Raw genomic sequence first — 12,648 nt, 5'->3', positions numbered from 1 at the left:
TAATAGAGAGGAGAAGTTAGAAAAGAGTCAAGAGTTTGTGGCACGATACTGCTTTGTGTATGCAGATCGGCCAATGCTAGTGAGTTGTGAGCGTGTATAGCGTCCCCTTCTGTCCTGAGGCACATGAGGCACAGGTTCTGACACCATACGTGATCTTCTTGGTGTACTCACGACAACGTGGTCTGCCGCAGGGAATCCCTCCAAACGGCTCCCGCGTCCGGAGAGCTAGCTGGCTGTTGCGTGCTGGTCGCGTGTCAGTGTCAACGGCCAGCCACACTTTCGCTTGTGGCCCGGCGAGGATCCCGCCTAATCCCCTCAGGTATATGGCCCGGTGACTGTCAGCTTGCAGGACCGGACGCTCCCCACGCCCTTGTCGTTGGGTGGCGCGCTGACGCTCCCCTTCTTGCAGGTAGCCGAAGACCTCTTGTTTTTGCTCCGGCTGGCCTCTGCATTGCCACGATACCCGTCGTCTGCAGAATTCTGACAAAAATCTTATGCCTAACTTTTTCCCATGACCTTCTATGTTATAATAAATTTACATAACGACACATTGATGGTCCGTCATTTCAGACACTATTTTTTATTTTTATAGTTATTAATCTATTGCTATCATTATAACAAAATCTTGGTGTATCTAATCTAGACATGGAAATAATTTATCTTTAAATTTGTGTAGAGACCGATCTCACTATTGTATATGGTGTGTGACAACTGATGCTATGTATTGGATGAACAACTAAATGTGCGGGCCCGCACTAATATTATTATTAATTATATAGATCGACAGTAGACATGCTCAAGAATTAACTACCATTTGCCAACGATCTACATTCTATGTCTTTTAATTAAATTATGTTGTTATGCAGGTCGAAGTTTTACTGTGCTATAAAGAACATGCAACTATTCTACTTTCTCTCGCCCGTCGTCCCTTCATCTCCGGTCTGTGGTTTGGTGACCTGAAAAATAGCATCCCAACAGGCGCGCGCCAAACACTTGTGGTAGAAAAACACCACAATATTAAGGATTTAGTTATTATTAAACCCTAAAGTTTAACTTATCCTAGTATATGGTACTCTCTTTCTCTCTTTTCTCTCTCTGTCTTTTTTATTTTATTTTATTTATTCATTTTTACCTTATACAACACTCTTACATAATTCCTGTTACGCTGAGATGTCCCGCTGCTCGCCGCTATTGACGACAGTGATGTGCGCGCCGTACGACATGGCCTCCGAGTTCTCACTACGCCTCACTGAAACTCCAGACACTGGATTAGCCATGGCTATACAAGACAATAAATTTATAGCTGCAACTTCTTTTTCTATGTTATGCGGTTTTCGCGATCAAATCACATCTTTCCAGAGGCAATGTAATATGACCAAGCCAGGATTGGTTCCTGTTGAGGATTCCGTCGCCCACCACATACCAGCTACACAGTATGTCACGAATCTCCAAGTATAATTCCTTGGTTATTCATCTGTGACAGTCACAAGCAGTACGCTAAATCTCCAACCAGCACATTGACATGGTAGGTTTTATGCCTGCATTTCTGCCTTCTAGGGCACCATTGGAGTCAAACACTCACAGGTTCACAGCGACTTGCAAGAAAACGATGCTGGCGCATCTCTGTAAAAACTGTACTGCCCATATTCATCCTCGAAATCACGCAATATACCACAATCTTGCAGTGCACTGACGCGTGCCTGCAAGCATTGGTATGAACGTCGCACGAACTGGTTGTGGCCGCTATGGAGCGTATCACAACTTCTCAGAACGCTTCTAAGAGCACGTTCTTGTATGCGCCCGTTTGTGCGACACCTCCTCACTCATCATTATCCCTCAACATGGACACCAGACAGGAAAGGACCAAAACATTGCTCATGGAAAGGTTGTGTCTCCTACTCCATCGACATTAGAAGTCGCGAACAGAAACAAAAAAGGATAGCAGCAGTAAATTCTTATGCGAGACAACGCAGCGTGTTAATACTTTAGCAATCTTAATCTATTAATGCAACGATTATTGTTCCCCGAAGAAAGGTTCATATATTTGCCTATTCTACTATGTACACCACTTACACTACTACTATTCCACGAACTCCTTTATGTGAGAGATGTGGTGGAGTCCTATGGACTTCTTTCCTTTCAGCGTCTCCAATTCATAAGCATTGTGGTGAGCTGCTCTCCTTACACGGTACGGGCCGTTGTAAACAGAATAGAATTTTCGGCATTTCATTTTTTGTTTGTTCGAAAGTCGGAAAGGCTTCACGAGCACCCTTTGTCCAATTTGGAAGTGTCGTAGACGAGCTCCCCTGTCGGTACGTCTCTTCCTGACCTCTGCTGCAGCCCGTATCCTCTTGAGTGCCATAACCACTATGGCTCGGTGCTGCGTTCGCGCCTTTGGTGGGAAGTTTACGACCTCGGTTATCAAGTCCTTAGGAATCCGATTTTTCAGTACTGTAATGGGTGACAATTTTGTTATCCCATGGGGTGCCTCATTGATCACCTCCTGGAAGTCTTTAAGGAAAACGTCCCATGTCGTGTGCTGTTTGTTACAGTATAACCGGCACAAGTTTCCGAGTTCCTTAATAACCCGTTCTGCAGCATTCGAGCTCGGATGGAGTGAAGACATAAAAATGGGATCAATTTTACATCCACGCAACGTCTCCTTCCACGTTTTTGACTTAAACTGTGGCCCGTTATCAGAAATAATTCTACTGACATGACCAACCTGTGGTAGGAAATCCCGGATTAGGGCTCGTGATACAGTTAGTCCTGTCGCCCTCTTCAGTGGCGTAAAGGTAAAGTATTTGGACGTTAGTTTAACATACACTAACACGTAAGTATATCCTCTTCTTGTTCTTGGCAAAGGCCCCATCAAATCTGTTGCTGCTAATTGTCTTAATTTGGTCGGTACGATTGGGTATAATGGTGCCTGCATGCTCACAGTGGTGTGCTTAGCCTTTTGGCAGTCTTTACACACCGGCAGTACCCTCCGAATTCGACGCTCCATGTTTCGAAAGTAACACATGGTCCTTAGCTTATTGCAGTTGCGTGGTCCGAAGTGTCCATAGCTGAGGTGAGTATGCCATATAACCTTGTTTATTAGGTGTTCAGGGATGCATACCCCCATTCAGTGTCATTGACATAATTTCGGTGGAAAATTATGCCTTTCCGCAAGAGGTAGAACTGCCTGGTGGTAGCGTTTCTTCTGTCTATCCATTTCTGTTTCAATAACACTAGGGCAGGGTCCTTGTCTTGCTCCTTCTTGATGTCCTGCATACTACAGGTAATAAAATTTTCAAAGGCTACTTTCTGCATATAGAAAAGGCAGTAGTGATTTTCCTCCAGATCTTCTTCCATGTTGCGCTCAAATCCGATCGGGGACCGTGATAAAGCGTCTGCAATAATGTTCTGACTGCCGGGGATATATTCTATCGACAAGTTGTTGTGCTGCAGATATGATGCCCACCTAATGAGCCGCCTGATAGCTTTGCAGCCATCAGGAACTCGAGTGCTTTGTGGTTTGTGTAGACCCTCGTCTTGCGACCAAACAGAAGGTATCTGAATTTTTCAAACGCCCATACAATAGCCAGCGCCACTCACTCGGTTACTGAGTAATTCCTCTCACTCTTGGCTAGTACTCTGCTACCAAACGCAGCTGTCTCCCACACCCTGTTTCCTTCATGTACACAGTCTTGGAACACCATAACACCCAGACCTGAGTATGAACTGTCAGTTACTATGCAAAGCTCTTCTGCTAAATTAGGGTGTGAGAGGATGGGTGCTTGTAATAATGCGAATTTTAATGCTTTCCATTAGGATCCGGCCACCTCATCCCATTCCCAAGGAATCTTCTTTCCTGTAAGTTGATGCAACCTAGGACTGCTCTGAGTTTTGACATGTATAAAGCGGTTGTAAAAATTTATGTCCCCTAAGAACCCCCTTAACTGCTTCTTTGTCGAAGGAATGGGAAACTTTTAAAACGCTTCGATCTTTTCGGGATTTGGCGCAATGCCCTCACCTATGGTGATATGTCCTAGAAATTTGACAGAGGACGTCCCAAAATTCGATTTTTCGATATTGATAGTCACTCCGTATTCCTTGAGTGTCGCAAGGAGTTCACCGAGGACCGCATTGTGCTCTCCCCAAGATTTCTCCGCGATCAGCAGATCGTCCACATAGCTGGTTACATGACGTTTCAAATTATCGCTTAGTATACCGTCCAGTCCCCGAAAGAATGCGGTAGATGAAATGTTCAAACCAAATTGTAGACGACGAACCCGGTAACATCTTCCAAATGCTAATTAGCTGTGTACTGCCTGCAATTTGGGTGGAGCTCGATCTGCCAGAAACTCGATTTTAGATTAACTGATGAGAAGATTGATATTCCATGGAAGTTTTGTAGGCGCGCAGTCCGGAACCGTGCGACTGCTACGGTCGCAGGTTCGAATCCTGCCTCGGGCATGGATGTGTGTGATGTCCTTAGGTTAGTTAGGTTTAAGTAGTTCTAAGTTCTAAGTTCTAGGGGACTGATGACCACAGCAGTTGAGTCCCATAGTGCTCAGAGCCATTTGAACCATTTTTTGAAGTTTTGTAAGAGTTCCTCTAATCGTTCCGGTCTGTCTGTTTCTGGTTCTATTATGGTATTAATCTGTGGCGAGTCCAAGACTAAACGAATACTACCATCTGCCTTCTCGACTACTCTTAACGGGTTATTATATGCTGAAGCTGTAGGTTCTATTATTCCTTCACTCAGCATTCGCGTAATTTCAGCTGCTACTTTCTGTCGATTCGCCAAGGGGATTGGGTAGGGTGGCACACGAAACTGGTTGTGCGCACGTACTCGGAATTCATATTGGAAGTTCTTTATTGATCCTGTCTTGGGAATGAAAACCTCCGCATGTTCTAATAGTAATTTATGAAGTTCTTTGCGGTGGTCGCACCTTATATTTTTTATTGCTTCCACTTTTTCTCCTATTTTCTCCTTTATTTCTCCCATTATTACGACTTAATTCTCATCCGTGTCCTCTCCCCTACCCGCAACGTCGAGCTGTTCTTCCTTTCTGTCTTTCTGACGCGCATAGTTTATCCGTACACAGTTAGACGGTAGTTGAACTGGGATCAGCTGGTCGTCGAACTTAATATGGACGGGATTCCCTTTCCTCAGAACCACTTCACCTCGTCCTAGATCAACTATCGCTTCATGCTCATTTAGGAAGTCCGTTCCTATTATCATGTCGATCGCCAGATTTGGCACGATCCAGAAGTTAGACTCTATTTTGCGTCCTTGGCAGGAGAATTCCAGTCTTGTTTGTTGGGTGACCTCCGTACATTTACCCGCTAATGCCCCTTTTATTTTGGTTTTCTTAACCGATAGGACTGGCCAGTCCACCTCCGGAGAGCACCTCTTGCATGCTGCCTCAGATGTTGCTGTTATGTAGCTTCCACTATCTATTATCGCTTTCATACTCTTTTCAGCTATTGCTACTGTGATAAGAGGCTGCCGATCCTGTCGATGAGTTGTTTTATGTTCTTCGAGCAGGATTTCTGATAAATCTTCGTAAGTTATCATCCGTAGTTGGCCAGGTCCGAGATTACGTGCGAAATTCCGGCGGCCTGTGTTCGCACTAGTCTGGCGTCAATCCCTTGTTAAGCTCTCCCTCCTCTGACGTGCATCAGCATTTGCGGGTCTAGTTTCAATCTCCTGGCTCCACTGTTGTCCTTGGTTTCGCTCTCTCCAATTACGGTCGCTTTGCCGTTCGTTATTCCTCCTATCCCAGATTCCTTGTCTAGATTGACCCTGTTCCCTAACGTTCTGGTTTCCGTGTCTCTGGTTTCCATAACCTTGAATAGCGTAACCTTGACTTCCGTAACCCTGGGTTCCTAACTGACCAGTGCGATTATGCGATCTGTTGTCGTCTTCCCTTCCTGGCCCGTGGTATTTGCTACTTTGCCCCTTCTTCCTGTCCTTTGCGTCTTGTTTATCAAAGACTACTTCCAGTTCGCGCAATAGACTCTTGAATGCTTCTATGTCAGAGCCACACTTCCCGACAAGTGTCTGTTGGTACCTAACTGGCAATTTGGAAAAGCAAAATTTAATGATTTCTCCGTTGCTATATGGACTATCTAAAAATTGATTCTTCTTGAGTAAATCATCAAGAAATTTGGTTGCGCTCCTATGCCCGGACACTTCCAGTTCAGGAGCAAATCTTATTTCCTCTTTCATCCTGTCGTGCACTTCCTTTGACCAGTAGGTCTGCAGGAATGCACCAACCAATTCCTGATAAGTCCGACACGTCGCTGCCACACCCCGCATCTTTTCTGCGGCTTGGCCTTCGATGTGTCCACACATGAATTCTAATTTTGCCTGGGTTGACCATGATGCCGGTAATGAATTTGTAAACTGCATCACCCAGCTCTTCGGATGCATCGACCCTCCATTTTCTTTGAACTTCTGGAATTTTAGTATCGACAGGAAGTGATTGTGATCAAAATCCTGTCTGATCCTCGCTCGTTTCCGATACTTGCACGTCTGCTGAGTGTCCTGTTCTATCTTGCTGATAACTGTGATGTGCTACCTCTGTATCACAGTGGTCTGGCACTCAGAATTCACCCTCCTAAGTGGGCTACAATTATTGGAGCTATTACTCGCTGTTACTGCGTGTGCATTGTTAGTTCCGCACTCGGTCATTGGGCTAGAGCACGGCGGGCTTTTCCTCGGAGACACAATTCTGTGTACTCCATCATTGGTATCCGAACGCGCAGTGCTCCTGTGCCCGTTTTGCTCTAGTTTTGCTATCCGTCTCTCTACTTCTTCCATTCGTTTCGTGGTGATCGTAACCGCGATATTACCTTGGGTTTTTAAGAACGCTAGGGATTTTGAGTGGGATTGTGTTGTACGTCGCAAGCGACCTGCGAGTTTAGAAGTTGCTTCCGCGACTTTCATTCCCCTATTGCTGCCGTTTTGGCCAGGCCTGCTACTCTATGTGCAGTCATTGACATTTGTTTTTCTTCTCCACATTCTTTCTTTATTGTTAGTAATTCCCCACGAATTTCTCCTATATGCGAAATTATAGTCCGAGTGTCCTTCTTACGCTGTTCGTCCGCTTCTTTCTTCTCCTTCTTACGCTGTTTCTCATCTTCTTCCTTCTCCTTCTTACGTTGTTCGTCAGCTTCTTCTTTCATTGATCGTAGGAAGCTCAGTTTTGCGTTAATGTCATCTTTTTGATCATCGTCACACATGGGCGGTGTAACTCTGGACACCTAGGTGCTAGATCTCTGACGTGACGGAGTAGGCCTCTGTCTGCTCTCGTTCGTTTGACTATAAACTTCTGCTACCGTCTCGATCTGTGTGCCTGTCTCTGTTTCATCCCCTAGCTGACTATCATAATCACGGCCGCGACGTTGCTGTAAGATCGCGTCCAAATCACCTTCCTCGTCAACGAACCTGCCGCCCTGTCCTGCTAAAAATGTGCCCATCTCATCTCCGAACCTATCCCCGGCAATAACCTGCCCCTAATCATTATGCTATCCACTTTAATTTTACCTTCGCTCGCTAATAGTCGTGCCTTATTTCTCGTGATCATTCATGAAAAACAAATTTATCTAAAATGCACAATAAAAATAATCTATTCCCTGTATTTTTACACATTGACATAAAATTTGGACAACGCCGTTCCAAAGCTGTAATTATACGCACGATTTGTTGGGTTCAGAAACCACACACAAACCCGACAAAGTATGATGTGATACGGACACCACATCAAAGAAACACAAAAAAACAATGAACAAAACAAACAAATAAATAGGCTGAAAACAAAAACAGTAATCATGCGCCGCTACTTAAAACTAATCACGGAACTACAAGAAAAAGAACTTGGGTATTAATCATTGAAAAATGTAGAGAAAAAAAGTTTTAAATGCTCCTACTAAGATAGCTGTTTGCTAATCAGTGATTCACAGGAAAGATCCGAGGCTAAGGGTTGCCATTTTATGCGAGGTGCCGGGGCTAGCAGTGTATTTAACACTAAATTCTTCTAGAATCTACACATGTAAATGATGCTCTAAGCCCCCCCCCCCCCCCCCTATTCTAACTCCGACTTTTGCTGTTGCACATGGATTAAAAAGAAACTCGAACTGACTGTAGTCGACCTTGCAAGTGGAGTAGAAAAGAGTTTGGCACCTGAAATAATTTCATTTGATAAATAAGTCAAATAAAGGAAAGTTTCATCGGCGTAGTGAGTAATAATAGGGTTGTTCTACCGATTAACAGAATGAAAGTTCCGTCTAGAATAACAATATGATTTATTATAACTCAGAATAATAAACAAAAACACATGAAACATTTACAATACATTAAATTGGCTCAAATTGGATACTCAAATAAATGCTGTGAAGGTGAAGTTGTCCCTAAACTAGATTGTGACATTTATGACGAAGTGGTATGTGGAGCCAATTCCTTGCAACTCAAGTCTTAAGAGAGACACACAGCCAACCCAGCATTAATTGCTGCTACATTTGTGAGAACTCAGACAATGAACACCCAAGACAGATCAAAGGCGCGCTCTGCTGAGCTCGGATTATCACCTAGCAAAATTGCCTGCTTTGCTGGTGCTGCGGACGTACATTACCAATCTGTCTTCTTAACTGCACGGACACGATCTGGCATACCGGAGGCGATGGCTGGTTGCTTCGACGTGCCGTCGTGGTGATGATAATGTCGCGAGTAGAGCCCGAAACAAATTATCCTGGCCTGGTTGTTCCAGACTAAAGACTTCCCAGCAATACAAATGCGCCTCTGAGGGAGACGAAGAAGGCTCGCTGCACAATCACTGACGGTACAGAGATTGATTTTAACAAGCGAAGTCACACAGTAACTCCGATACAGTCAACTTTAGCCAAAACTGCTCAAGACAGACAACATAGGCCTCTTGTACGCAGAACGCTCAATTTCCAACTGTACTCGGAAAGTTACATTGAAGTCGAAACTTCAGCAACTTCGTCAAACAGTTACAATTAAATAAAAGTATATTAGAGAGCCAACGGAAGGCAGGCTGTCGAGAGCAGCGAGAGCTCAGTCTTGTAACCTACTCCGACCGAAAGGCGAGAGCCGACTCGCTCAAGAGCACCCGTACAAGCCGAACACAGAACATTCCCGCCCCCACAATAGTGGCCGTGGTTAAACGTACCAATCAGCAACTCGAAAACTGGCGGAAAATTCCACTCTATTGCCGAAGCACCACCATTTCACCAATGGAGATTCTTGGCGCCAATTTCTGCGCCGATTTTAGTACGTCACGGAGCTATGCCCTGAGCAAGCCAATCACAGTTACGATTTGGCAAAGACGCGGGAATTTGCCCGCCAAGGCTGCTTGGGAACACAAGTCATTCCCACACCTCGGTGGCAGCCCGCCAGAAAGTGTTTTCGCTAAGTTTCTGCGAAGTAACGGAATCTCTAGCTCAGCCGCTGCTTCAGGCCCCTGTGGGCGTGTCTCTGCTGGTATTATATGTCGGCGTCTGGAAAGCATTCACTCGACTCCCTCACACCCGTCTGCTTAACCCTTTCGTGATCAGCAGAGCCCGCCTGTCACCGGACCACCAGGGGGACGAAAAAAGCTGCGTGGGAAGTCCGCGTGTGAAGGAATAGCAACTTTTCACCGCATGCAGTTAGAGAGGAAACTCGAATTACTCGGAGTAAGATAGAAATATGAAAGGGGGCTTCTGCCACCTCTCACTGTCAGTGTATGAGTTTCTCTTCCACAAAAGTAGATTGAATGTATCTTTGTCAAAGTGTTCAAGAGGTTCTGACATGTAGTTAATGGTTCTAGCGCCACCCACTGGCCTTCGTTTAGCTTAATTGCCACACTCAATTTGTCACTGGTTCTCTTCGAACAGTATCAAATACGCTTATATGAAACGAGATCTGCAATATATTTACTTAACGTGAGTCTTGTTCCAAAGATTGATTTAAATATACTTACAATACTAACTGAAATATCTGTATATGGAATATTAAGATGCGTAATTTTGTTATTATGTGCATATTTGCCGTCGTTAATTCTCTTGTGCACTTTTTTCCACAGCTTCAGTCTGATAATGAGATTTTGAAACGTGTAACGCTTAACAAAAATGGTCCATCAAGACTTTTGTATATTTCGAAGTAGTGGCAAATCTGAATGATCACCTGCCTCTACCATGCAAGTCGCTAAAACTACTGGCACTTTCAAGCTCCACAAAGATTCTGAAAGTCTACCTCCAGATTGAATACTATACAAGAACAAAAACAATGCTGATAATACTTTATATTGTGTGATGTCACTTTCATGTGACCTCAGTTCATTACAGTGATATAGGAACTAATGTGCGAACAGCTCTTCAACAGTCCCATGTTTCCTCCAATTCTACGATTTAAGCGACGTGTATCATTGCCCTTGTGTTGTAACCGACAAGAGTTAATTGAACTGTCTGTCACAAGAAGCGATTACATTGACTATAGGTTTCCAGTGCAGTCTGTTGCTTTTGAAACAGTCGTTTGTTAAACCATTTTCTCTTCATCCTAGTACAACTTTGAATAAAAAATAGTCAGTTTTGATTTTCTACTGCAGCTACTGCGTTAAATACATTATTGTCGTAATTTTTATTGTGACCGTGCTGCTCAGCAGGGTTTCTTGAACAACGTGGAACTCATCTTATATTTAGGTATTTCTTATTTTAATTTTGGAAATAGACACACCACATGCTAACAGTGGACGCGGAAATAAAATCTGAGGGATTTAAATAGCAGTTGCACAACGTAAAGCCGGAATGTGCTCCAAATGATGCTTGCCCTTTCAAGACTTGATAAATTGAAATTGCTCTACTATTTCTTGTAATTTAAAAGGTTTCTTGGTTATTGGCATAAAAAGTTCATCACTTGAAAAATCAATATTTGATTTGGTAATTTTCTGGACATGCAATTTACTTCTCAGCATTTGGCCCAATCGGAGGCACTTTATCTGCGTTTCACTTTCTTATATTTGTAGACATGGTAGTCCACTGCAGTTGGTAACGGCAACAATCTTGAGACTGAGACATGTTTTTTCTTTATTTGTTCGAGTAAAACTAAGAGAATAGAGTATAGTGGCGAAGCCTTGAGTGGCATACGGTAATCGCTTATCAACTTAATGCGGTATTAAAGCGGCTTTAAATTTCATTTTTACGTGTTTCTCAATCCATTTCGAGCATCTACTTGAGGGAACGCATATGGAATATGTTAGAACTCGGTAGTCTATTGCTACTTGTTTTCAAATAACCACGTCAATTTTCTGTTTAGTCTCTAATAGCGACCGCAATACATTTTTGCAACTACTCGTTCTTTATGCATTAGTTTAGCACAGTCTTTTATTTCTTTCTATATTGTGGTGACCTACGGAAAGACCTAATATAGATGCCACTGTCCATAATCGGTTTCACTTCTCTCAGTATTTGTCAAATGGCTTTTATTGACCCCACAGAACACTTTGGGGGACATCATAGAACTACACATGACGTCACTTAATATGTCTCTGGCCTATCTGTCGATTGCAAAGACTACATATCACGCATTACTATTAGTTCTGTTCTACAAGATTTTAGTCCACATACTGATGCAACAGTGACGCTCCGGAACGTTGTCATTTGGAAGGCAAAGTGAACATCTGTAGGCCAGTAAGTTGGTGCACATTATATTGTGATCAGTGAACATATACTGGATGTATGTGTATGGAAGCTAAGCCAATCAGATACGAAGCAATCATCCAATTTCAATTCATTGCCTTGCAGAAGACACCATCAAACATCTTCAAACTCCACTTCGGAGACTTTGTGAAACTTCACGGGAGGTCAGATAATACGTCACTGGCCGCCATGCGTACAGTCTAGTCCTAATAATACGCACTGTCTTTGGCCACGTACTATAAAATCTCAAGCAAAGGCAACTCCAGCATTGGTCGTACGAATGTAAAACCGTTTTATTATTATTATTATTAGAAATTTATAGGATCAATTACGGAGTCTTCCTTGTTCGCAATACTTGTTGTGTGATCGTCGTGCGCAAAATGGAATTCAGTCTCAATGAAGTAAAATTTCAGTCCACTTATTGCTGCTACATGGGCGCTTCGGAATACTGCCATGTGGAAGGAAATGTGAACATCTATACGCTACTGAACAGGTGCTCATTTGACAGCGATCAATAAGCGCAGCAATTCACTGTATCCAGCGTTCTGAATAGATGTAAGTACTCGCAAAACCAGTTAGATATTTGGCATCTGCGATGCTCCATGAGTGTGTCCTGACGCTAATAAGCTACTAGCCCGGGTAAGAAATGTGTACATTCAACGATCTCGAAAGCAGACTGTCTACATCTACATCTACATTGATACTCTGCAATAACATTTAAGTGCCTGGCAGAGGGTTCATCGAACCATCTTCACAATTCTCTATTATTCCAATCTCGTATAGCGCGGAAAGAACGAACACCTATATCTTTCCCTACGAGTTCTGACGCATTCGGAGGAGAAAGTTGGTGATTGGAATTTAGTCAGAAGATTCCGTCGCAACGAAAAACGCCTTTTTTATGATGTCCAGCCCAAATCCTGTATCACTTCTGTGACACTCTCTCCCATATTTCGCGAT

Source organism: Schistocerca gregaria, chromosome 1 (genome assembly GCF_023897955.1).
Source record: "Schistocerca gregaria isolate iqSchGreg1 chromosome 1, iqSchGreg1.2, whole genome shotgun sequence".
Taxonomy (NCBI): Eukaryota; Metazoa; Arthropoda; class Insecta; order Orthoptera; family Acrididae; genus Schistocerca; species Schistocerca gregaria.
Note: the sequence above shows the minus strand (reverse complement) of the source record.